The 27,567-nt window shown below is 43.5% G+C and overlaps 1 protein-coding gene and 1 long non-coding RNA gene across 9 annotated transcripts in view; one reads left to right on the top strand and one right to left on the bottom strand.

Moving 5' to 3' along the window:
- Positions 1-454: 454 nt before the first annotated feature.
- LOC125914800 (uncharacterized) lies at positions 455-3,873 on the bottom strand. The gene is made up of 2 exons (XR_007455434.1): positions 1,624-3,873; positions 455-975 (listed from the first exon to the last, which is right to left on the bottom strand). It is a non-coding gene; the product is annotated as an uncharacterized LOC125914800 (long non-coding RNA).
- Positions 3,874-11,353: 7,480 nt separating this feature from the next.
- EPB41L3 (erythrocyte membrane protein band 4.1 like 3) overlaps positions 11,354-27,567 on the top strand; it is a 147,853-nt gene continuing 131,639 nt past the window's right edge. For 2 of the 8 annotated variants that reach the window (XM_049620391.1, XM_049620390.1), the window contains exon 1: positions 14,414-14,704. The gene's annotated coding sequence lies outside the window, so the exon portion shown is untranslated. Of the gene's footprint in view, positions 11,538-14,412; positions 14,705-27,567 lie in introns of those variants that run through there. The other 6 variants (XM_049620395.1, XM_049620394.1, XM_049620389.1 and 3 more) reach the window with 5 other exon arrangements.

Below are 27,567 nucleotides of genomic sequence, written 5' to 3'. Positions count from 1 at the left end.
CTACTACCTGGTGCTAGGAGTTTTTTCAGGTTTTTTTTTAAAGGGTTAATGTGTCATGCTGTGCATTCTGGAAAATACAAATATGAGTAAGAGATACTCGCTGCCCCCCCCCTCCAGAGCTTGCAGTATAGCACTGGGGGGCAGGGAGAGTGGTTGAGATACTCTGTCTCCTAAAACTTATTTAAATTATGGCTGTTTCATAAAGTTGGCAATGGTCACACACACAGATCTTCCTTCCAGAGGGGTGGAGGCCTTAGAACTTGGGTGCCCTGGTAGACGAAGAGCCTGGGAATGAGGAGACATTCTTGGCAGAGGAAGGAATGGCCTGATGACCTTGGAAAGGCACCGTGAATCACTGAATAAAACCTTAATGCAGACCAAATGGAAAAACACAGTACAGGCTTCAAGCTTGAAATCACAGAATTGAGAACTCATCTTTCATGGGCATGCCAAGTACAATCAAAAGAAGTGAGCCATTTATTGGGCACAAGTGGGATGAGAGTGATTTGTGAAGACAGAGGGTACGTTGCAACTTCTTTTCCTCCAGCAGCCTTTTAAAAGTATTCACTGCCCGATCGTTGCTAAATCTTTATAAGTATCACCATGGCAACCATTGATATGAAAAATAATATTAGCCTGGACACTTCCGCTTCGGTTGATCTGACATTTTCCGCCACTGATGGTCAATTTCATTGTTTGTGCAGATGAGTAAGGAGGATCCTGCTTGGATCCTGTCAGATTTTCTTTTGTCCTGGGAAGATGAATGCTGGTTAAATCCACCCGGATATTAAGTAATGACCCAGCGCCATTTTGGGGAGGTGTGGCTTTCCCATCTTTTCATCTCTGGGGACGTGGTGGGAGGTGCAGCCGACTGCTGTCATCTGTGTTGGTTCAGGGATGAGGATGGAGAGTGCTTTAGGGTGGTTGGGAGATTTTGCCGAAATCACTTCCACCAGTGGGCGTGGAGGAGGGACGCTGCGTAGAACGATGCACACACTTCTATCATAGGCCCACTGTTCTTTCTTGTATTTAGTTTCTTCCTTCTGAAGCTCTTCCTTCTAGTGTCTAAAACCAATCTGGGGCACCTGACTCCTCAATTCTATATTTTCTATTCCTCTAATCACTCTTCTCCCCAGAGTCTCACATTTTATGATCCCTACTGCTTTCTTCATTCCTTCATCCAACAAATGCACGTTGAATGCCTTCCCTACACCAGGCACTGTTCTAGGTAGCTGGGACACCAGTGAAAAGGGGCCCAGAACCCGTCTTTGTGGGACTTAAGCTGAATGGTGGGAGACAGGCAATAAATATAATAAGGAAATGGTGAGTATGTTTGGTGATAAGGGGAACCAAGTGGATAAGGGGTAGGAGTGCTGGGGTAGCCCAGGCCAAGATTTAATAAGCTTATCAGGGTAGGCCCTTTCGAGAAAGTGATACATGAGCAGGCACGAAGGAGGTGAGGATGTTAGCACAGGACGGAGAGAAGCCTGCTCATCTGAAGAGCTGCAAGGCCAGGGTGAGTGAGACAGGCAGTGTGGATGGGAGATGTGCTCAGACGGTAGTGTGAGATAGCATGCGGTGGGATGATGCAGGTCCGGGGGCCTTTGGGGCCTTTGTACGTACGTGTATGACTGACACGATCCGGTTTGTTCTACTGGGATCACAACACCTCTTTGGAGAATGACTAGAAAGGACCCAGGTGCAGAAGAGAGAAATGCGGCGAGGCTGTTGCAAGAACCAGGCGAGGGACAATGGTGGCTTGCGTCACAGTGCTAGTGGTGGGGGTGAAGAGAAGTGGTTAGATTCTGGATAAATTTTGAAGGTAGGGCCACTAGGATTTACCGAGGGATCGGAGAATTCCCCTTTGGTCTCTTTCTCAAGCTGTAAGGAGTAGGACAATGTTCTTGCTTAGTAAAATCGATACAAATCTATATAGGAATTCCACTCATGCTGCCACTTTTTAAATTTAATATTTCCCTTCCTGTAGAGGAAATCCCAACTGAACATATATGGAATTCTGTAAGAACAATTTAGCATCATGGTTAAGAGCACAGTTTGCAGAATAAAATTGACTGGTCCCAGATGTGTGACTAAGGGCAAGTTAGTTAGCTGCTCAGTGGCCTCAGTTTTATCCTTCCTAAAATATGGACCATAAGAGCTCCTGCCTCATAAAACGGTGAGGAATGAAGAGAAAATACACATATGAAGTGCTTAAAATCATGTGGCGTATACTGTATTAAAGAAAAGTTAATAGTAATGGTTATTATTTTATTAGCATTTGCCTTATGTTCTTTCAGTAGCTTCTTAAACTATAAACGACCTGAGTATTTTTTTCTATATTAGCGTTCTTAGAGACCTTTCAGAGAACTTTTCTGTTCTCTAAAATGTCCCTGGTAGTAGAGAGTCATTCCTTAACTCAGTGCTTCTCTGCATTCACAGTGAATGCAATGTTTCTCATTGAAGTGCATTATTGTACTGTAAACTTCCCATTCTTGAAAGTCAAAAAGCACAGTTGAGTATTGGCGATTTCATGAAATCTAACTAAATATGTATGTATGTGTGTGTATTTGGTTCTCTAGTTAGAGACCTTACAGGTCCAGCTAAGGAGTCAGATCACCCAAGACCATCCTGGTCCTACTGGCCATTGTGTAACCCTGGACACGTTGAACCTGCTTCTGCCTCATTTCCCCATTCTCTAAAATAGGGGGGATCAGAGAATCTAACTCCCAAGGTTCTTGTGATGGTGAAAGGTAGTCTCATAGAACAAGAGCTTGTAAAACAGCTCTCGCACACACACACAAAAAATGATCAAAACATTTTGACTCTTAGTACAAATAATGATCCCTGGGCTGGGTGCCATGATGTACTATCCCAGTGCCTGCCTGAACCCTCCTGGGGAAAATGGCTAGCTCCCATTCATAAAACATTAGGATTATATTTATTTAGACATGATTTCCTATAGACCCCTCTAATTTTTTTCAAATATTTTTCATGAGTTTCATCAAAAAGTACATGCTGGAAACGTCTATTAATTTATCACTTAAGATAATCATGAGTGCTCATGTGTATTTTCTCTGTCTCACACAAGAACTTGGAATAAAACCATGAATGATAATTTTTTTCTTTGGAGTGTTTGAAGAGCTGTTGAAATCTTCATCATGATATTTAGTGTGTTAGGCGTTCTTTATGCCTGTTGTTAAATATGCCATCACTTTACTGACACATTACAATGAAGTGGGCAGCCAGCTATAGTAATGGGTTTCCCCTGAAAAGTGTGAGTACCAACAAATCTGATGGTAGGCATGACCAGGAAACCAAATGTGTTCAAAAAACCAGCTAGTTTTATAGAGGATAATGGGTACATGCATGTGTAAGCCAATGGTTTTTATCAAGTACTTCAGGTAGTCTTTCAAAGGACATAAATAGGTAGCCAATATCTGCTAATTAATTATTAATAATCTATATTAATTCTATTAACATTTACTTTTATGGCACCTTTCTTTTGAAGAATTATGAATATTCAATTTTGTGATTTTTACTCCTGTTCTTCCACTCTGACTACACATAAAATTCATTTGGAAAAGGTTAAAAAAAATACTGATACCTGGGTGGTACTTTCTAAAGGTTCTGATCTAATTGGTTTAGGGTGGATCTCAGGCATCAGTATTTTAAAATTATACTTTTAATTTAAGCTTTTTATTATAAACTATGTCAAATGTACACAAAGTAAAGAGAATTGTAATAATAAGCCCATATGTATCTATCACCCAGGCATGATAGTGAACTTTGGTTGCTATCTTTTTTGGGTGCCTATGTGGCTCAGTTAGTTGACCATGGAACTCTTGAATTTCAGCTTAGGTCATGATCCCAGGGTCGTGGGCTCAGGCCCCATGTCAGACTCTGCACTGAGTGTGGACAGTACTTGGGATTTCTCTCTCTCTCTCTCTCTCTCTCTCTCTCTCTCAGAAGATAAAGAAAGGAATACATGAAGCTTAGTTGCTGTTTTTTAAGTGTTCCTGTAAGTGATTCTTCTAATGTACAGGCCTGGTTGAGAACTATCACGATTCTGTTTTTTTAATGTTTATTTATTTTGAGGGGGGATAGGGGCAGAGAGAGAGAGGGAGAGAGAGAATCCCAAGCAGGCTCTGCACTGTCAGTGCAGAGCCCAACGCATGGCTCCATCTCCCAACCCCTGAGACTACGAACCGAGCTGACATCAAGAGTCGGTCACTTAAGTGACTGAGCCACCCAGGCGCCACCCCCCCCATCACATTCTTCTAATAAAATAGAAAATGGAAGGAATAATTTCAATGCATATTGATAACAAGAAAAGCTGAAATTTGCCCAAGGCCACATATCATAATTTTAATGTATCATCTAGTACTCTGTTCATTGAGCCCTAATGGTGTTCATGGACATATATGTAATATGGTAGGTGTATGCCTGATTTTGTTAAACAGTGGAATAATTTGGGAATGGGCATTGAAACACCTGGAAAAAATTCAGGAAAAGGCTTGAAATATAATGGTTTCCTAGGTAGAATTTTTATACCTTGACTCAGTATCATCCTCGGCCACCTAAGGTCACTCTGCAAAACCTGGCTCAGAGATAAGAAGGGTCTGATGAGTAAGGGTAGGACAAGTAGATTAAATTTATTAAGCAGAGAAAACATGTGGGAGGGGAATGGACGGTGGATACTGTCATCAGATTCGCAGAGAAAAAGCCCTAAGCCAATGGCAAATGAATCTCAACCTATAGCAAAGAAGTTTTGTCGGAAATGCCATAACATGTAAATATATATCAATCTGTGTGTTTTAATGAAGTCAACGTTTGAGGTTCTACCTCAACAGTGAGGCATTGTGGACAATTCCTGGTTTCTGAGTGGCAAACACTTGGAAAACAATTTGATCTCAGAGTTGGACATAACTTTATTTATTTTTTTTTTAATTTTTTTTTTCAACGTTTTTTATTTATTTTTGGGACAGAGAGAGACAGAGCATGAACGGGGGAGGGGCAGAGAGAGAGGGAGACACAGAATCGGAAACAGGCTCCAGGCTCCGAGCCATCGGCCCAGAGCCTGACGCGGGGCTCGAACTCACGGACTGCGAGATCGTGACCTGGCTGAAGTCGGATGCTTAACCGACTGCGCCACCCAGGCGCCCCCATAACTTTAAATATGACATTGCCAAAGTGCCCACCTGACGGAGGACTCTATTCTGGGGCAATACTGACATTATGGTATCTCTCTGAACATCCTAGGCGGAGAGCCTACTGCTCATAAGATAGCCTGATGCACATTTCAATAGCAACCCTCTTTTATTGAGCTGAAATCTCCTCATTCTTTAACATCTCTTTTCATGAAAGAAAATATTTCTGCTGCCCCCAATGCTGTCTAGTTACCTAAATATAGGTAGATGTAGTGCTAGAATACAATTTTTCATGCTTCTAAGTCTCATCGACTATAAAATTAAAAGAACCTTACGAAGCCATATGAAAAATGTAAGAACCTTACAGTAAACCATTAATTTAATGGGATTAATGATACTGTTTTTCTGAAGCAAAATTCTTCAGATTGTACTTAAGGGTAGAAAGATATAGCCTCTGGTCAATTTCTTTATTTATTGTTCATTAGTTTCCACTCATCAGTGCAGGGGGTGTCTGTTTGCATATGTATGTTATACCAGAATGTATTCATAATTGAAAGTCTCCCTTTGCAGGGTTTGAGATCGTCAAGTCTCACACTTAACCAAAACTGCCAGCAATTAGTTCTCCATTTCCTGTTTTAATGAGACATCCCTTGGCAACTTTGTAAAGATGTTTTGTGCACTTGGAAATTAAGGTCAGAGTTGTAGTTTTACTGCAATCTTCAATAAATGGGCATCTAATCCAATTATTGCTGGAATTGGGTACAGAACAATCTTTCATTGTTATTTATTACTATACTTACTGCTAATGAACTGCTGTTGCAAATTGATGCATACGACAGGATCCAAGCAATAACTCTTGCAAAGTGCGTGCTGACTTGCAGTGTAGACTCCCTTTAGTTCTGCTCACCTCTATGCCTGACTGAGGCTAACCTCCCACCGCTTGTCTCTGTTCCAACTTCTAGGAAACATCTGGCCTAACACTACACTAACTTTGTCACCTGCGGGATTATTGTTGTGTGCTGGTCTCCTGGGTCCTGGGACCTTGTTAAAAGTGTCTGCTCTCTGGACTCCAGAGGTTCTTTTTTTTTTTTCTTTTTTTTTTTTACTTTTATTTTTGAGAGAGAGAAAGAGACAGAGCACGAGGTGGGGAGGGGCTAGAGAGAGAGGAAGGAGACGGGAGACACAGATCCAAAGCAGGCTCCAGGCTCTGAGCTGTCAGCACAGAGCCCGACGCAGGGCTCGAACTCACGAACCCCAAGATCATGATCTGAGCCAAAGTTGGATGCTTAACTGATTAAGCCACTCAGGCACCTCCAAAGATTCTGCTTTGCTTAGTCTAAGGCTGGACCCAAGAATGGGTGGTATTAACAAGCACTCTGAGTGATTCTAATGTAATTAGTGTGAATACTTTTATGACTCTCCAAGATTATTGTTGACATGAAAAGTATAAAATTTCAGCTCTTTCCAAACAACCTGGATTCAGAAACTCTGGCATCCTTCTCAGATTTGCCATCAGCTGCAAATAAGCCCACCTTGCATGTTCCAAGTTCACCTTGAACAGGAAAGAGTCAATAGCAGAAGCTTTTTAAAAAATGGCTTTGACCTATTAAACACAAGATTTATTTCTATAAATAATTCAATAATAATACAGATTATTATTCTAGATGATATTTTCCTTGATTCCCAGAATATTCTAGATGCTGTGGACTAGAGTGGAATCACATTTTCAGGTTGTACCCACGCAGTTAAAGTATGTAGGTACAATGAGGTAATTGGAAAAGGGGGAAAAAAAGTGCTGGAAAGCATGAATCAAATTAAAAAGCACAGCTGACATTTTTCTTGGTGTAGTTCTAGCTGTGTACCTCTTAATTTATAAAGTTAATTATGGCATGTTTGCCTGAAGAGGGTAACATAAACCTGGAGACAAAGTTAAGTTAATAAACCAGACATATGAATGCGTCTTATTACCCGGTTTTTTTTCTTCTTCAGCTAATTCTTGTTGATTGCTGTTAGGAAAAAAATATAATAGCTGGTTAGGATTATTTACAACTTTATAGGAGACTGAGAGGCTTGCTGGCATTTATTTTATGTCCTTTGGGGCAAAGTGATTGAAATGTTAAGTGTCTTAGTATAACCCAATATCGATCATGTTTGATATATCACAGTAGTCTCAGATGGTGATAGTTTGGGAGTTGAATTTAGCAATTTTATAGGTTACCAACTTCCATTCTTTATATTTTGCCATTATATATAAACTGGATTTTATTGGATTTTTATTTTTTGGATTTTTATTTTTACTTAATGGATTTTTATTTTTACTTAAGGGGAGAAGAGAATTGAGCATTTAAACTTTATAAAGAACCAAGGATTAGAATAACCTTAAATTTTTAAAAAATTATTCTATTTAAAAGTGCTGAGATTTCTAAAATTTACTTGAAATGGAAAAAGTAAAAAAAAAAAAAACTTGGTAAGTTTTTGTATATTTTAATACAGTGGAATTTACACAATATGGATTGGCCCTACCTTTATGACTAATATTTTTACAAGAGTATAACATACAGACAGAAAGGAGGCAAATATGAAATTCTGATGAATAGGAGTGATTTTTTAAAGTGATGTGTAGGCATGTCTAAACTTGCTTCTTCGCATGTGTACATATTTTTGTACATTTTATGCTGCATTTATAATTATTGGTGGTTTTTTTACTTCATTTTGCATCTGTGCTCTGCATGTATACAGACCCCAGAAATGATGTATACAAACCCTGAATGAAGACAGCATCTGGAAGCTTTAACGAGCTATAAACTTGACACTATTCTGAAACCCCAGAAATTCCTAAACAAATTTTTATTTCATTAGAATAAGCTTGTTGCTTTTGAATGAGGCATTAATCCCCATACTTCCCTCATTTGTTGTCCCTGGTAAGGCTGTGGCTGAAGACTTTGTATCCTGATTTCAAGGACTTGATATGCAATTCAGGCGCCTGACATTATCCTGAGCATACAACACGCCTTAACTAGTTACTGCAAATGTGGCTAACATTTTACTAAAGCATTCTAGGTTGAAAAACAGTCAACTTGAAGTGCTGGAGAATACGGAAATTTTAAAAAGTATCACAGTGCTTTATGTGATGGTAGTCTGAGGTTGTCAAAGAAGGCAAATGAGTGTTGTATGTCTATTAGAGTGGCCACATTCGTAGGGTTTGGTGGGTCTTTGATACTCTTCTAAGCCTCATGCTGGAGGGCAAAGTTCTGATGTATTCACTGGACAGATTCTTTGCCATTTCTTTCTGGGGTCTTGTTGATGAGGCTGACCGTAGGGCCGTGATACAATCTGCAAATTCTGCCCTTGCCGTGGCTATCGGGTTGGAGTTCTCTTTGCTCAACAGATAGCAGAGCAGAATACCGATACCAATGAGTCAGTATGCTGATGACACCCGTGGTTGGGTAGAGGTTTGGGGACATCCTGTTTCTATGGTTTGGGGTGAAGTTTCACACACGTCTTTTACCAGAAGTTAGCTATACCCCTTTTCTCTGTACCATGGCTAGATATCTAGATGGCTTGTTGGCCTTCAGTAATATATTCCGTGTGGAGTAGAATAATTTATTCTACTAGATGGATGTGGCAGGGTAAGCCTTAGTATGGTGCTTGAGACCAGAACAGGCATCCTGAGACGTGGGCTGGAGTCATGGAATCCTTGCCCACGTTTCTTGGATTATTTCGGTGGATAGAGTAAACTGGGAATCTGACGGACTGGGTTTGCAGGACAAATCTCTACTAACTCTAGAACTGTGTGAAAGGTATTCCCTCAACCTAAGAGCTGCATTTCTGTAACTTACTGGAAAAGCACCAGAAGGGGTTTCATACTGGTAAGAATAAGGGCTTCTCTAGGGTTACAGGTGGCTTCATTTTTGGTAGTAAGAGGGATGCAGGGAGAAGTTAGTCTTTACGAAAGAAAGCAAATCCAACTGTAATGGGATCATCACCCTGCTTTCTACTTAATTTTGTTACTTTCCTTCTCTTTTCCATGTAGAAAAGCGCATAATTAAGTTTCCCAATAAGAGTTAAAAAAGGTTTTTCGTTATTGCTTTTGCTCAGCAGGTATTGACAAGTGATCGTGTCTTTTTATTTTATAGACCCCTAGTATTTTTGAAGCATAAGGAACGTTGGAGACAGTCTCTTATATCATACATAAGGAAACTCAGCCCTCAAATATAGTGACAGTTGAGCCCATTGGTCAACATCCATTTATTTAGCAAAAATGTTCAGGGCTTGGCTTGCAATGTGCTCAGTGAGGCACTGTGGGGAGACAGAGAGAACTATGAGGGGCTCCTGCATGATATTAGTAAGGTAGAAGTAAACATTTATTACAGAGATAGGAGCATGTTACCGGTAGAGCTGAATGCTGTACATGAGTTTTTGTTTGGTATTTTTCGATCTGTGCTAGGAAAAACAAAAAAGACAAGCTGAGAGCCAAAGATTTGCATAGCAGTTGTTTCCCAGATTTACTGTTTAACTATGAAGCAGTATGGTTTTTACTCCAAAATTTGAATTCGTGGGATATTAGGATAATTAGCTAGGTACTTCTAACTTTTAAAAAATAGTATTTAGTGTTCTCACGTTTTCTCCCAAGAAAATAGACATCTGTACGTTTTTGCTGATTTTCTCCATCACCAGAAAGAATGCGATTTGTGAATCAGGGAGAAAACAGTTTGCTTTCGATTTAAAAAAAAAAAAAAAACAGCAGAAATATGGCAATAAAGTGAATGAAAATATGAAGCCATCTGTGTCTGAAATGATAATGTCAACTTGGTTTTTGTTGTAAACAATACAATTTGTTCAAGTCCACTTCTAAAGGAGAGCGTTTCACACAAACATGGAAGAAAAGCCTTTCTTCATTCACAGATCTGACATGCCACAAAGCCATATACGTACAAATCTGGTATGTGTTCTCCTGTAGCCCAGACAGAAAATTAATACGGGTAGTCCCCAGATATATCTTCCAGGATTTGAACTATCACCTTTATCTGTCACTTGACACTTCAGGTCCTTGTTACCCGTGACACTTGAGGCAATGCCAACATCGCTTCCTATCAGCGTCTTGTATTTGCCTATGCATTCTCCAGGTCACCAGCTTCTTTTTCCTTTGCCAGAACTTAAGCCACATTCTCTTGCTTCGAATTTCCCAAAGCTGCACATCTCCCACAGGATGCAGGTTCGGAGACTCCATAGCAACATAGCAACCGTGATTTTCCAACCTTCTCTCCCACGCCACCTGAAAAAGGCCCCCCTCCCCCTTTCTAGTGCTTTTGCCCTGTCCTAGAAACCCAGGCCAAGTCTCCCCACCTCCAGAGCCTTCACTCACAGACCAAGCCTGTTAATCTCTGCCACAGGCTTTGATTCTGCACCACATCTTTGGCACCCAATAGTAAATGCCATAGTTTTGTGAATCCATCACCCGCCTCTCTCCCCTTAAGTGAGAGGGTGCGTCCCAGAAAGGGTGACCAGGACTATTTAAAGAGGGCCTTAAACACTTTAGTAAATATGCCTTGGCTGCTTGGCTGGAGTTCAGGTGTTGTGACCCTACTCAGAATAATTTCTTTCACTTGTAAATCAGAGCATCCGCCCCCTCCTCTCCCTTGCTGCTGAAAGCCTGGCCGATAATGACTTGCTTCCCTGAACGACTTGGAAGCTTGGGAGACCACCTGTAACTTGTGGACTTCTATGGTGGGAGGTGGGAGTCGGGAGGCGGGAGCTACCAAAAGACAGAAAACCTCTTCCGTCCCCCTTTTAATTCAAGTGTTCCCTATTAGCTTAATATTTCTTGAACACCCACCTGAGCAAGAGGCCACCAATTTGAATTTCATCTTTAAAAAAAAAAAAAAAAGGAACATTACTGCAGTCCCTGAGCCTATAAATTACTCACCTGCTGGTCGGGACACCCTCCCCCCGCTCTCACAGGGACTGTCTGGGAGGCGTGAGGAGGGGACAGAGAGCCGGGGCAGTAATCTCAAGTGGAGACCCAAAGGCTAACGCTATTGGCGACTGTCTCGAGGCGTTGTCCCCGCGTCTGCTACCCCTGCGCCAGGATGGAGGGGCCAGTTACAACCTAACTGTCCTAAAGTGCCGCGGTGGCCCCCGCCCCCGCCCCCGCAGCTGGGAGGCGAAGGCAGGACGCCGCTGGCTTGCTCTGCGCCGGCTCTGGGCGTGTGCCCCCGCCGCAGCTCCGCGGAGCCTCCGAGCCGCCTGCAAAGGGGGGCGGGGAGCGGCGGCGAGCAGCCCGCGTCTGCGGCTTCCTCCCCACGCCCGAGCCTCCTGCGCACAGCCGGGAGGACGCGAGCCCGAGCCTCGTCCCCACGCCGCGGCGCGCGGGCTCCCTGCCCAGCCGAGGTAACTTTTCTGGCCGCCGGAGCGGGGGGATCCGAGGGGGGTCTCCGGCTTGAGAGGCGCGGAGGACGAGCCGGAGGCCGGGGGCGAGGCGCGCGGGGTGCGCGGCTGACGCGTGGCTCCGGCGCCGCACGGCCGCCCGAACTGCGGGAGCCCGGCCCCGGAACCCGCCTGCCCTCCGGCCGGGACCCCCGCGGGGCCGGGCCGAGCCGGTGCGCTGCGCGCCGCGCCGGGGACGTGCCCGCTCCGCCTGCCGCTCTGCAGCATCGGCTGGGCCGGCGCGCGGAGCCTGAGCACCGGCCTCCGGCCTGGGGGCCTCCCCCGGAGCCCTGGCCGGGAGGGGCGCTCGGTCCCCGCGTCCCTTCTGCACCAATTTGCCCAGATCCCCCGTTTGGGGCGCCATGTTTTAAGTTACCCCTCGGGCCGGGGGCGAGAGAGAGGCGGGCTGCGTGGGGAGGGGCGGGGGACCGGGGGCGACACTGCGGCGCCGCCCGGGGCGGGCGGCCGGCCGGCGGGAGGGGCCCTGCGCTCAGCGCGCCGCGGTTTGCGGGCTCGTCCGGGTTGCCTGGCGCGGGCGCGGCGCGGGGCCGGTAAGGTGCGCTGGCCACAAAGCATCCCCGCTCGGGAGCGGGCCGGCCGCTTTTATGTAACTTGTCGCCTTCCTGGAACTGGGGCGGCGTCCCCCGGACGGCGGCGGGGGCTGCAACCGGCCCCCTGGGGGAGGAGGAGGGAGCGTCCTAGAGAGGTTGCTTCTGGCCCGGCACCTGCGGCGCCCCCAGCCCCGGCCTGAGCTCCCCTTGCCCCCTGCATTGGAGCCGGAGCGCGGGGAGGCCGAGGGGCGGGGAGCCGCACTGCTCACCTGGCGCTCGAGGGACTGCGAGCGGCCTCGGGAGGTGTCTGCGAGGGCGGCTTTGCGACGCGTGGGGGTGGGGAGGCCGGGGCTTCGGACCGCGCGAGTCGTGGTCTCAGCCAGTTCCGGGCGGGTGTTTCCCGGCTCCTGCCGTGGGGGCTCGCTCTCTCGGCTTTCGCCTCTCATCTCGCCCTACTTATTCCCCTCCCCCTTTTCCCTCTCGGCTCCATCCCCCGCCAAGTTCATGGCTTCTGCAATGCGGTGGGTGTGGTTACCTAGTAAATTGTAACTGGTCCTTTGCAGTGCGAGCAGTCTGTTCTTTCGGGGGGTTTTATACCTACGAATCCAAAGTTTTCTAGGGTTTTCTCCTCCAGTTGCAGCCAGGGTTAAAGTTGGAAAGAGATTGTTGCGAACAGAATGATAAAGAAAACATGTGGTATTAATTACGTGTGGAGGCTGGGCTGGGAAATCCTGAGAGGGCCAGGCAGTCCAGCTAATGCACTGCTTCCATTACGTGTTTAAGTTGGTGTTTCAGTGTTTTTACATTAGTCTTGCAGTCCTGCAGAATTGCTTTTGCAGATATCCTGCCTGACCTTTTTGGGGGCTCCTTTCAGGCTCTCTGAGGTGGCTAGGTGTACTGGTGGTTCCCTTCGTTAACATTAACATCCCTGATGGCAGAGTCTTCACTCTTAGTCCTAAGAACATTCTTTTTAAGTTTTACTCTGATACTGAAAGTCTCAAGGGATCAAACATTATAAAATTACGCTTATACCTGGGAGCCCCGGACCCAGGGCCAATTGCTGCAAATTAAGCAGAGAAGCCCCATTAAGAAACGGGAGCACATCAAGCTTGAGTGAACTCTGGGGAATAGGAGGTGATTTATATCTTGACTCAGAGTTTTTAAGAAATGCATCTTAATTTTGGTTTCAAACTTTAAAAAAAAACTTTAGTTGGCTTAACAAAGTTGTGAAAGGAAATAAAGGCTAGATTGAGAAACCCAACTGTAATTGGTTAATTTCACAAAGCACTGATAAAAATGTCTGAATACCAAAGACTTATTTGCATTATAATTTTCTGATGGTTTTGAAAAGCAAAATATATCAGATGCACAAGTTACTGCATCAAGTTTAGCTAATCCACTTCAGGCAAATAATTTTTTGCAAAAAAGGACGTTTTGTGAATGATTTATCAGTAACAAAAAAAGTAGCCACTTTAATTTGTAATACCCCTTTTAGGTGAAGGATTGAGAAGATACAGGTCAAAAATCAGTGTCTCAGCAAACTGTTTACATTTAATTTTCAAGCCATTTCTTCGTGAATGTGATTTAGGCAGTTTTTGTCAATTCCTTACAGTGCTTGGACTTTGGCCAGCTTTGAATTGTGTTGAAACAGAAGACCAGGGAGATAGATAGATATATAGATATATATAGATATATATAGATATATATAGATATATATGTATATATATATCTATATATATATATTTTTTTTTTTTTTTTTACTTGATCAGAAGCTAGTTTATACATATGTTGGTTTTTTAAAATTGTTTGGTCAAATGCACTAGGGGCTGCCCAGATGGAAGAGGGGCAAGGCTTTGTATATCGAGAGATGTGCTATTGTCATTATCTTGTGAATCTTTTCTGGATTTACTATATGTGGGATTAAAATATGGCAGGAACTTTTTGTCCAGGGTATTGTCTTACATGTTGTAATATACATATTCATCTTCTGCTTTAAAAAAGTCTTAAAATTCACAAATTAGAATTCATGTCCTCTCCATGAAGTAAAACTGCAAGAGAGGCTGAAAAATATACATGTTTCTCTTCTGTGAGAATTTGACTCTAATGAAGAGAGAGGCTTCTGATTTACTCGACTGCCCTGATCCTCTTTAATTCCCATAGTGTCTTCCAAGTTTCCAACTACAGTTTCCCCCCCTGAATGTCAGCTTTATTATGGAAGATAGACTTACTATTGAAAACCACGAATCAAATTCATCTTTAGCACCACTTCCTTTTAGAGAGATCTTGGGTGGTACAGTTGCTACATCTTTCAAAAGGCGGGCTAGCTGCTAATTTGTTGGGAATTCATCAGACACTCCTGAGGGTTCTGCTGTCATTTGCCTTGGCTGCAAAGAATTGTGTGCTCAGAAGGGAGAACTGGAGCAGTGAAGTCATTGCCCTGCCTGGTGTTGTGACATCACTATGGCTCAAAGGAAACAAGGGTGGGGCAGGCAAAACCAGACGGTCTGAAGCATCTTGCTGCCTTTAACTTTGCCTGATAAATGAATGAGACTCCTTTCTCAAGTTGAACTGCGCCATAAGGTATTGTGAATTCGAGGCTGTGTAGGAAAGTATGTTCCATAGATCAAAGAAGAAGAGGTTTTTTTGTGAAATAGTAGAACCCATTGAGTATTCCTTTTATGGGGGAAAATACTGTAATCTTTAAGAAGGGTCATTTCAAAAATTATCTAGAGAGCAAGAATAATGAGTCTATATAATTATGTTTATGCACAGAGCCAATGTATCTTTGTTTTTTTTGTTTTTTTTTTTTTTGCTATTCTTTGTACTAAAAGAGCATTCTTATTCTTGCTAAATTTTTGGTTTAGGTAATTAGCGTTGTGTTTTAAAAGTAGCTGTGGTCTATAAAGATAGTGTATTTTCTGGGTAGGCAGTATTCTGATTTATTTTTAAGTGATGTGATTGCAATTGGCAACTGGCAACGATGGAAAAAGCTAGAGATTTCACAAGCTTGCAAGATATCTGCAGTGATTTGGGGTAGTTGATTTCCATTTAAAGTTTTGTTTGGCAAATTATTTTATAATTTTAATTCTAACTTAGATTTCTGGTGCACAGATGATCACAGACACATTTCCCCCAAATTAGTATCGAATAAATTATAAGCAGAAGTCTGAAATTCTGAAGCTGTAAAGTACATTTCGTGTTTTGATTGCTGAATGCAGTGTGGTGTGAGCATGAAGAAGTGAAGACCTATAGAATGGCTGCAGACCTTCATTGTCTTTTTTTCTGCCTCCCTGGTTAAGATGACTGTCGTGTTTTTCATGTGAGTGTATTATGCCTGTGGAGGCCCTGGGCAGTTCTTAACTGGGTAGCTATTCCAGAGCACATTTCCAAAGCAAGGGGTGGGGGGGTGGGGGGGGGGGAAGCTGGAAATGGGAAGAATAACACAAGTAGAGAAGTTGAAATTAGATACCAGGACTGCAGATCACTTGGTGGAAATGTCTTCGGTATTGCATTTTTAGACCCGGTGGTGATTGGTTAAATTGCACACTTTAGAATGGTAAGCTTCTATTAGCACCAAACCTCTAATTCTTTTGTAATTTGCAGTAGGGAGAAAAAGCTGACAACTTAATTTTTAGATTGCTGACATTTTGATACGCTGTTCTTGTAGCCCTTCCTTACAGACTTAAAACAAAAAAAGGAAAGAAGCGGAAAGGTCTGAATTGGACCTAGGAAAAAATGCAGTATGTAACCTGCTTCGCGCGTTTGTTTTTTCTCTCCAGTTTTACTTGAGTGAGCGAGTGCCTGATGTGAGTAGGATCTTCTTTTTCTTGGAGCTTCCTCCCCAAACCAAGTACAGGTCTAAACACTTATAGCGTTGAGTAAATACTCTTGGACTTGAATGAAAAATGAGGCCGCTTGTGACTTCTGCCTCCCTACAGAAAACATTTGAAAAGGCTTCAAAAGCACTGCTGCTTTATTTAAAAATGAGAATTATCGGGCCCGTGTGTGCAGTCATTATTTTTCGTGGCATGATCCTTTTCATAACAAGCTTGCTATTCTGCCCATAGCTTGAATGAGGTAGGATCTGGAGGTTTTCCCCTATCAGAGAAGAGAATACTGCAGGTACCAAGAGAAAAAAAGAATGGCTTCTTTAAACGGAAGATCTGCAGGCGGCCTGCTTCCTCTCCTGCCAGCTCTAATTGGTGTCATGCAGGACATCAGTATGGAGGGAATTCTCAGAAGACAAGGAGAGGGATCTCTCTGAGTGAAGTGTGGCAAAAGCTGAAAATGGATTAGGGCTGGGTGACGATCTTGATCCTGACGTCGGACTAAAACAGAAAAACGATTTTTCTGTTGTAGATCTCTCCTCTGCGGTCATTTTTGTACATAGCGTTTACATTGTCAAACAGGGAGTTTCTGTGTATTTCTGCGAGCCCCAAACTTCGTCATTTCTGGGACAAACTTCTATTTTGGCGTTTTGACGTGTCTGAAATGGGGATGTGACTTAACAGTTATCCTCAGCCATGTGGCAACTTATTTCAGTGATTGGAGCCTGTATCAGAAATTGGAGATTGGAGGTCAGCTGATTGGAAGAAATCTCGGAGGAGTAATGGCCCTGGGAAGAAATAGTGCCTCACCAATGATACGTAGGAGATGGCTGTGGAAAAGCACAGACCACAGTAACTGAGCCGGCCTGCCATTCAAAGGAGTTGGAAATCTGACCCAGTAAAGAATTTGTAGGAATACCTTGGCCAGATGATTCTGTTTCTATGTACTTATTTATGCAAAGAATACCTAAATATTCTAAGAGTTCTTTAAATAACTTAAATGAGAATTCCAACGTATGAGTCACAGCTCGATTGGTGGAGTGCTGTATAATGTGATCTCTTGCAACGAAGGAGGTCCTGAATTTTACGGAAGCTGGTTTGTCACTTCGCTATGCAAAATTTTTTAAATGCTTTATAGTGCTCAGTGCTTATTGATGTGGCTCATTCTGTGTATTAGCATTATGTTTCTTATGTGTATCCCTTTATAGGAAACCTCTATCGAATGATCTTCATCTTCTGTTTTGGTCCTTGGAAGATGGTCGGACTTTGATTGAGATTTGTCATTGAGAAGACATTCCTGATTAGGACACTCCAGAAGTCAACAGGCCTAAATTTAGCTGGAGTGTGGCTTTTACACTAGGGAGTAGTGGGAGACAAGTTGAAGGAGGAAGAGTGGGGCCTGATCATGGAAGGTTTTTAGATACGAGGCTAAAGAATATTTTGGGCTTTACTGGATAGTGGGGAGCCCATGAGGGAAGTTGAGTAGGGAAGAAGAGTGTTTGGCTGGTGATGAATGTAAGGATATATTGGAAGAATAGGAGTCTGGAGATAAATGGTCTTGTGTTAATGGCCTAATCCAGAATTTTTCCGAAATGCATTGTAAGGATTTCTCTCCTCAGTGATTGATATTTTGGCAACTCCATATATTTTTTGTGGTCACATTTAGTCGGAGATCAGTGGCCCACTTTGGGGCTGTTTAGAGTGGAAATTAGATGTATGGAAGATGGGAAGATTTTCATGCTGCTTATTTATCCTTCCAAATAAAATACCTTTGTTATTTGAGATTTTAAAAATAGTGCTTAAAATGGCTTCGAATATATTCTAAAATCCTGAAAAAGAGAAAAAAAAAACCCTCGTCCTCTAAAGACAGCTGCTTTTAATATTTTGGGCAAACACGCTTCTGAAGCTATCTCTTGGAATGTATAATATGCTGTAGCGGGTCCAGGAATCGGACAGACTTGAGTTGGGCTCCCAGTCTCGCCGTTGGATGGTTCTGTGACCCGGGTCAGGTCTCCCCTTGGAGTCTGTTTCCTAATTTCTAAAATGGTCTTAATGCTTACATCTCCAGGATATGAGTATTAACTGATAGAACACATGCTAAGCACGGCTCATAGTCACTGATACATAAGTGCTTAGTAAATAGCAGTAGCTTTATTTTGTGTATGTATGGATTCAGATGGGTACATAATATTTTACAAGAATAGATTTCTAGCTTACACATTAATATGTAACCATTTTCTTTTTTATGTAACAGTATGTCCTGGGAAGCTCTCTCCTGTATACAAATCTATATCTATGTCGTTATTTTTAATGGGAGATAATAATTTTCTTTGGGTCCTATGCAGTAAGGTGAAGGATCATTACCTTAATGATAGTGGTTATTTGAAGTCTTGTCATCCAGCCCCTCCTCCTCCTGCTACTTGCCTGTACTTTTCATCATTTGTCTTGTAGCACACACATCAGAGGGCTGCAGTAAAAACAGAACACTTAAGCAAAATTAAAATCTCGAATGGCAATTGTGTCCATCTCAGTGTTGTGTGTGCATATTTAGTTATACTTAAACAGTCGGACTTTAGCCATATGTTTCTTTGTCACAGACGAGGAGTCTGGAGTTCTCTCTTGTCCAGCAAGAGAGTGGATGCGGAAGTGAATACGAGAGAGGCAAATGTCCGGGAGGAGACAAGAGCCCCGGACGGGTTTCATTTCTGTATTTATTGACTGCTCAAGATCTTACACACGTGGTGAACGTGAAGGAAACCATCAGACCGTAATCGTTCACTTGTGTATAAGAAGCGAAGGGTCTGGGGGGCAAATGGAGTTTGCGATCAAGGCACGTTGGCACCAGATGGAAAGTTAATTCCTGCAGGTGGTAGAACAAGTTAACTTGTGATCCCACTACAGTATCTCACTAGCTGACCAGGGGTCCTCTCGCCCTGTGGCGGCGGCTTTCCACCCTAAGCTTTTTTCTAACCCATCTATGTGAGCAGGGCCCGTTTCCCCACATTTCTTGATTTCTTTTCACCTGTAATGTGTAGTCTGTTCACAGTGATCTCCCACCAGCACAGCTTAACCTTTAGGTCCCCGGGACCCACGGTCTCCCCACATGCATTCTGGCACATTCCAACAGGCAGCAGACACCACAGCCTGTAACTGAACTAGACTCTGAGTTCAGAGTCTAGACGCTTGAGAGTCTGGGATAGTCTAGGAGGTGTGGTGGGGGCATCGGGCTTCCAGAGACAGCCTTGTTCTGACGTCTGAACCCTCCCTTTGTCTTCAGCAGTGAGGGTTAACAAATGTCAGACTCGGTTCACGGATTTCATGCAGGTGCTCCAGGGATGTGGGCCACTCTGTTGTTTTATAGACTAGCCCATGATTTTGACCCATCTTAGGTTTACTTGAAATCCATCTGGTTTTCCCTACATTCATGTGGCTGAGGCAAATAGCTTTATGGTCTCAAGATGGCACTAACTGGAAGGGTGCACCTAGACTTCTGCTAGGTTGCCATTGTGGAGTCTGAGCTTGAGGATGGCCTGGAAGTTGCTTGGTGATTTGTATCTGGAGTTACATCGTGGAGAGAGAATTCTAGATTTTTGTTTACTTCATGCCATTATTTTGTGCTAATAGGTGCTGACTTTTATGAACTTGAGCTTAAAAGGAATACTGTTCATGGACAAAGCATGGGGTTGGAAAAAGGATAGAACTGACTGGTTTGCTCAGGGCATTTGGAAAGCTCTTCCCCTTAAATCCTGAAGTCGAGGTAGCAGTAATTCACGGGGAGGAGCTATGTTGTAGAATAAAATACAGTGAGCTGGAGTAGATATGGGTCGAAACATCTGCTCACCTTCAGCTAAGTAACTTTGGGCAGGTTGCTTCATTTCTCCGGACAATGTTTCCCAGCTGTGAAATGGCGGTTATCATGCCAACCAGAAGGTTGAAATGAGACCTATATATCCCAAGACCTCTAGAGCCATGTGCAATGAGAGTAGGCACATAGTAAACATTTTGCCATTTAAGCTACTTTGTTGTTTGCCTACTTTGCTTGCTCCTAGAGACCTGTTAGGAGTTGTGAGCCTCCAAAGCTAAATCTGCAAGAGGAGTATGGAATTTGGGGAACATTCCACCTCAAACTCCATAATCCTAAAAGATGACCCTCAATGAGGCTATAGACTTTTGTCAAATTTGCAACTCCAAATGACAGCTGTAGGCGTTTGCAAGGAATTAGCCACGGTGGCTTTCAAATTTTCATGTGTAACAACTAGTGGGGGATTTGTTAAAAAGCAATTTCTAGGGATCCGTCCATAGTTCTCAGTAGATCTGGAGCTGGGTCCAGGCATCTGTATGTCCCAACGGGTGCTTCAGTGGATATTAATTCTGTGACCCCTGGACTGCATTTTGTGATTGCTATCTTACAGAATCTTTCTCGACAACCTTCTAGTTTATTGGCTTTTTTTTCTAGTGAATATGTAATCTGGAAAGGTAATGTACTAAATAGTACTAAGGTTTGAGAGAATGCTCTGCATAGAGAGCCCTGCCTCGTTTTCACTGTGGCTGGTCTACAGCTTAATCCCTCTTGTGGCCCTAGGAAATTAACTTACAAGACTAAGGAAGTTAGGATTAAAGGTTAGTTTTCTTATCTGTTCAAACAGGATGATGGTAGTTCTGTAGCATAAATGTCGGGAATATTAACTGAGTAAGTAAAACTACGTGGCTCAGTATGTCTTCGGTTGGGTTAATTTTCTTTCTTTTAAAATAGAGTATAATCAGTGGAGAAGATATGCTTCCATGAGTAAAGGTGATTCTATTGATCAAAATCATACTTAGCTATTTGGGTTTTATAGATATTTTTAAGCTGCTATGAAGTTCTATATGTGAAAATTAAAAGCTTTGTGTGTACAAATGTTACCATTTTTAGTGGTATCATATAAATGGTAAATGGCCCGATTACATAATGATGCATGTTAATTAGCACTATTTTTCTATATTCCTGTCCAAGAAGGACATACTTTTCACTTCTCTATGTACAGAGGCAACAAAAGTCAGTTGTGTTTCATACTTAAGTTACATCAGTTTCTCAGGATCTAAAGATGAATTCCAGAGGGAGTTTCCAGACCTTGGAGCTATAGCTACAGTGCAGCTTGAAGGGTCTTAAGGAGCTTTCCTGACAGCATGGCTCTTGGTATAGAGAGGCAGCAAGTGAGATGAGTTGTTTAACCATCTTCAGACATTGACTTTTCTCCCTCTCATCGCTATGTCTCCAGATGTCACCAAACTTGCATCTTGGAACCACCTGTAAGAGTGCCTGAACAATAAGATCATATATGGGAAGGGTAAAGGCTGGAATATACAGATATCAGTAAATTAAATTTCATAATCTCTTTTTCTACTTAATTTCCAATGCAATGTTCCTCTGAAACATTTACTAGTTTTACCGGCTCACCATCATACCTGTTATTTCCACATGCTCTTATTTAAGAGTTGGCTTTCAACCTAGTGATCTCCTTGCCCGCAACTTCCTCTGGCTAGAATCGTAAACCACCTTCTGTGGACTTCTACGGTACCAAAGAGTCGGTGTTGCTGGTCAGATCAAACACAGCCCCCTGAACGAGCCCCTCCACGCTGCCCTTGGCAGCTTTCCACACTCTCTGTCTCAGTGAATATTTTAACTGTCCTCCACGGTGAATCCAGGTCCTCTCCACCCGGGCCAGCTTCTGTCCCAACTATTCCTTCTCCAGATGACTCCGGTTCCAGTGTCTGGCAGCCTAAAGAAAGAAGCAAAACAAACCAACCCCGTCTTTTGACTCCGCTTCCTCCTCCAGCTTATTGCCCGTGTTTCTTTTCAGCTGCTTGGCGGTGAGCCAGACTTCTTTGAAATTATGATTTGTCCAAGCAGGATGCTCATTTGGCAACAGTGATAGTTAATTTTAGGACTCACTCTAACGTATACCAAAATACACATCTAGACTCTAAAGACCGGTGATATGCGCCAAAACATGGCACTTTGAGCCTTTGTAAAGTTTTGCTCCTCTATTCGTTTGTTTACTCCACAGATACTTACAGAAGGCTCCTTATGAACCTGGTACCTTGCCTGGTGCTAGGATTACAGCACTGAACAGGACAGAGCAGACCTATGCTTTCCTGTTTGCCCTGGATTTTAAGCAGGGGGACAGGCAATCAGCAAATAAGTGTGGTTACAGAGAATGATGAATGCTCTGAAGCAGGACCAGATCACAGACTGTGGGTGTAGAGGACTACTTGAGATACTATCATGTGGGGACTTTTAACATTATACAAAGTCCTTTCTGTTTGTATCCCTTCTCTTTGGGTGCCACACCAATTCTCCGTTGTAAGTGGCCCGGGGGCAGGAACCGCATCTGTAATCATCCTGTGTCGTTTCATTCAGCCATGTCAGTGCTGAATTAATAGCTTTCACTCTTGTCACGCCTTTCCTGTGCGTACCTTTCCGGTGCCGTTATTTTGACTTTGAATACACATTCTCTTCTTTCTCGTTTAGTTTCTTCTCCTGTCCCACTCAGGTGTCGGCCAACTGTGAAACTAATGATGCTTGTTACTTAAGTTTGAGTTCGACATTTTATAATCTTAAAGAACGTCCCCCAAATCGTAAAAGCTTTTGCGCTTACAAAACCCACATCTGCCTCTGAGCCTAACCCACTTTCAGCTGCCCCTTTGCTGAGTTCGGACTGCAACTCTGGTTAACGGGATCCAGAACCTTGGCCGTGTCCCAACTCATTCATGTTCTGAAGTATCTCACGGGTATACACGGCAGACATTCCAAAGGCTTGTGTTTATGTGCAACTTGGCTAAAAGAAGCCCCTGAACCTCTCTGAGCAAGAGTTCTAAATTTACAGTAACCTCTTGCTTCTTCCCATAGAATTATGATGACGAGGTGTGTAATTGATGTGAAAGCACTCTTCCAGCTGCGAGGATGCATACGATAATAATCAACAGTCTTGGTAGGGAGTTAGGATGGCAAACGTTAGGGGAAGGAACATGTTTGACTTCTTTCCTGCTCTGCTCCCACAGTTCTGTGCCTTCACTTGCGCCGCTCACAGTGGAATGTGTGCTGAGTACTCACTAAAGGCCGGCACCATGCAGGTGTCAGCAATAGAGCAGGAGGGAAACGAACAGCAGTACTGACTCTCCTGGGGCTGCCTGTCCCCCAGGGCACAGAGATAAGTAATTGCCTGCTTGGCAGTTCCCATCCGCCATGACTGGTGCGTAGTAGGGGAATTGGGGCACTAAATGAGACAAAGGAACCTCACCTACGCACACTTGGGTGTGTAGTCCTGGAAGGAGAGGACAAGATGTCAGACCTAAGACCTGAGCACCGTGACCTAGCATGGGCGTGTGATAGAAACAAGGGAGGGCTGTCAGCGTCTAGGGTAGGCTAGGAGGGGGTGTTTGAGGTGACTGGGAATCCTGTACCAAAGCCGAGAGGAAAGAGGGAGCTGAGTCACTTCAGGGAATCGAAGGAACTTGCCTCTGGCTAAGAAGCAGGATGGGATCCAGGGATAGTAGGGAGAAGATAAGATGAGCTTTGGAGGCCGCTAGGGTCAGCGTTCAGGGCCCCATGAGCCATCACCTAGTGGGTGGTACGGAGGCAGTTGCCCTGTTGGAGGATGTGGTCAAATGTGATTTTCAGAAAAGTTACTTTGGCTCTCGTAGTAACCTGGGGAATTTACTTTTTTGAGGGACGATGTATCAGGTGTAGTTAAAATTACTGTTTTTGAGTCATTTGAGTGAACAAATGAATCAATAAACTTAATAAGTCCTGACTGCACAGCAGTCTAGATTCATAACTTTGGGAAATACTTAGCCTTAAAAATTTCACTTTGGTTTTCTATAAACTAGGAATAATCACACTTCACAATAAATCAGCCCTTCCAGGAACCCTGTAAGTCCTTTACACGTAGTAAGTACTCACCGCCCAGGGAAGAGTTCAGGGTAGTTTGAAGTAAGGACATGGTCCTGGAAATGGAGGGAAGTGAGTCACTCGGGGAAAGTGTTGAGGAGGTGGGACTTAGGAGGTGGAATTGGGACGCTAGGTGATGCGTCAGGTTGGGGAGGTGGGGGAGAGGGGAGTGGCCCCACTTACTGCTCCTGAGCTTACATGCACCAGGGGGAGCCCTGGGGTGATGGTGGGGTTAGTGACGGTGGCACAGTCGTCAGGAGTTGGGCCCAAGGGTCCTGTGGGACCTCCAGGAAGAGATGTCCAGGAGCCTTTACACAGGAGTCTGCCCACTGGAGAGGTCCAGCTTCAGGGTCAAGACTCGGAGTCATTAAAATAGGAAGGTCATTAAAGCCGGGGAAGATGAGTGCAGTATCCTACGGAGAGGACGTCGGGGAAATGGGTTTCAGGAAGGAGCGGTGTCCCGGGCTCCTGAGTACCCAGGAGATCCCGTTCCCGAAACAATTTTGCATTTAGTGGCCTCGAGGCTGGCCAGCTCTCAGTCAGGAGCCCAGAGAGGTGCCCATTTCCCTGCTCTCATTTCTCTCCCCGGCCCAGGGTGTCCAAGGGTGGGGTGAACTGCAGTGGGTTCAGGAGAAGAGGAAAGTAAGGAAGTAGGAGAAGCGCGCACAGTTGCAGGGCTGGGTTAGCTGGGTGCTCATAGAAAGACTGGAAGCATGGGCTATGAGGTATGAGACACCCTATGAATTTCTGTCCACAGTGTTTTATTATTCTTTTTAAAGAAGTGTATTGAGAAGCAAAGGTGACATTGCTAAAAATACCACCCATGTAGAGAAGGGGCTGTATTTAAAATTGTGACAGGCAGCTTGCTTTAAAGCACTGAGCATAGATTTGCCGTATTTTCTTTTATACAGCCCTATTCTGTAGACCGTGAAAGGTTCTAATTTGAGAAAAGTGCCAGAAAAGTGATGACGGCCTTTTCATTCCCTTCATTCGCCCCCTTTTCTCCTCGTGATAACAAATGATTCTACGAGGGGTAAAATATTCTTGATCATAGCTGAACACAAGTGCTGCCTTTTACTCCAAGGTGAATGTCAAGACGACCCACGGATGCTGAAGGAACCCGAGGATGCTGGGGTAGGGTTGAGGATTCTTTTCTGAAAACAGTGCAAAATATTTCGGATCCACAGAAAGGTTGAGGAATAATATGGTGACCCCCTGTGTACCCACCGTGCAGCTTAAGAAGTAGAACAGAAGTGCTGGATCTTGCCAAGCTCTCCTTCTCAGTTGTGCCTTCCTCCCTCCCCTGAGCGGCCATTTTTCTGGATTTGTGTTTAGCCTAATGATAACCGTTCTTTAGTCCTTTCCACTTATGATTTATAGTATCACCAAATTACTTGTGGTATTGTTTTTAATGTTTAAGAAACCAAATGATGTGCTGTATATATATCCTTTAGCAGCTTGCTTTTGTCAGTCAGCGTTACGTTGTGTTCGTGCACATTGACATCTGTCTTATTCTACGGTGTATTTCTTGGTGGGGATCAGATGCGTTAGCCAGTGTTCGTGGCGTCCTTACTCATCCTGGAACAGGGTCATGCTTCCACCTCAGAGATGTGGTACTTGCTGTCCCCTCAGCCTGGAACATTCTCCAGCAGCATAGTTACCCAGCTTGCTTCTGGCACGTGAGCCCCCCCACCACCTCGCATTCCATCCAACACTACCTGTTCCCTTCCTTGCTGACATTTCTTTATATTAAACATATTTTACTTATTTATGTTTCTCGTGCATCTGCCCCACCCAGAGAATATCAGCTTCGTGAGGACAGGCCTTCTAGCTGTTTTGTTCACTGACATAAACCCCAGCTCTTAGAACAGTGCTGAGCATATAACACGTGCCCAGGACATATTTAAATGAAGGAGTTGTTTAAAATATAATGTGAGACCATCTCATGAATTTATGAAGGAGAAGCCTAAGTCAATCTTTAACATTCAGTGGCTCTGGTTTAGTTACAAGTGATTTTAACTTTAAATTGTAAGTATAACCTTAAAAAAGTGAGATCGTCTGATGAGAAAACATGCCCGTATGGCCTGCGGGATGATTCTTGGGATGTAAAAGAATTGGTATGTGTGCCAGATCAAGACATACGTCACTGAGCAGTGTCATGCTTCCAGAGTGACAGTTGGGTTCCAGTCATTTTCGATTAACTTGGACTTGGTATTCTTGATGGCTCGTTAGAATGTCGTAATTTACCCCCTCCTTAAGAATTAGCACTTGCGCATTGTCAGTACCTTCCCAGACATACCATCTGGCCTGCCCCCTTTTTCCCCTTCCAATTTTAGCACAGTCTAAGGTAAACAGCTTTTTTTTTTCCTTGCCAATGAATATTCCATTGTCTTGTAATTTAGAAAATCATTTGTACATCTCTCGTGTTCCCTCTTTGTGCTGGGAAAATCAAGGTGCAGTTGGTTTTTAATTCTGAGCTCTTCCGGGAAATATCAAGTAGATAAGTGAGGTTTTGATTAGGCATGCATTCTAATGAAAGCAAACTGAATGATAATTTTTCATTTGGAATACAGTAGGAGGTGGAAAGGTATAAAGCTATTTGTATTTTCACAGCTGGCAAAATCAGCCTCAACTTAAAGAATTTCTTATCCAAAAGAAAGTTCTCATTACTGCCTGATTTCTGTTTCTTTATAGGAAATTTAATTTTTCTCTAAATCTAAGTATCATGTCTAGAGTACAGGGGGGCGGCAATCCAGAATTTCTTTCTGTCTACCTCCACATAGTCGGCATCAGTGAAGTGGAATGGGCTCTCTTCGTTCTTCAGTTTGTTTTCAATTACAGTTGACCTTTGAACAACACCGGTTTGAACGCAGGTCTACTTCATGTGGATTTTTTTCGGATAAATATAGTACAGTGTGTTCTGATTTTCTTAATATTTTCTTCTCTCTAGCTTTATTATAGGAATACAGTACGTAATATGTATTACAGAATCGTGTTAAATCACTGTTTGTTATTGGTAGGGCTTCAGTCAACAGTAGGCTATTAGAACCAAAAGTTATACACAGATATCCAGCTGTAGGGGGTGGATAACCCTCATGTTGTTCAAGGACAAACTGCGTATTCCTTTTTTCTTGATGCCAAAAGTGACTTATTCCTTCATGAGGCTCTGAGATTAGTGTGAGTTGAGCATGTCCGGTTGATAAAGGACGGCTGACTGATAAGATGCCAAATTAGATATTCTGACAACTGACGATGTGGGAGTCCCACACCCCCCCATAGCCGTTCCTCGTGAAGTTCTTCAGCTGATGGCCCACAGGATTAGGTTTGCCCAAGACATCCAAGTGTTCCACCCCTTAGGGTCCATCTGCGGTTGGCTTCACAGAGTCTAGGATGCCTGATGGCCACCGCGACTCCATTTGAAGCCATTATTCTTCAGCGTGGGCTTTAGTCAGGATTCCGTCTCAGGCCCGGGTCAGCAAAGCTGGTGTTTTGAAGTTCTCTTTAAAGAGACTGTGAGGACATAGATCGTTGTTTTTCTGGCTTTCTCGTGAAATGGACTGGTCTGGTGAGACAGTCTTGTTTCTTGGTGTTCTTTTATCTGATACTGAAAGGAAGATGAAGTTGAAAACATTTTAGGAGAAATACTAGCATCATTATGATCCTCATAAGCCTTAAATATGCATCGA

This window comes from Panthera uncia (genome assembly GCF_023721935.1).
Source record: "Panthera uncia isolate 11264 chromosome D3 unlocalized genomic scaffold, Puncia_PCG_1.0 HiC_scaffold_8, whole genome shotgun sequence".
Lineage (NCBI taxonomy): Eukaryota > Metazoa > Chordata > Mammalia > Carnivora > Felidae > Panthera > Panthera uncia.
Note: the sequence above shows the minus strand (reverse complement) of the source record. Positions and strands in the feature narration are given on the sequence as shown.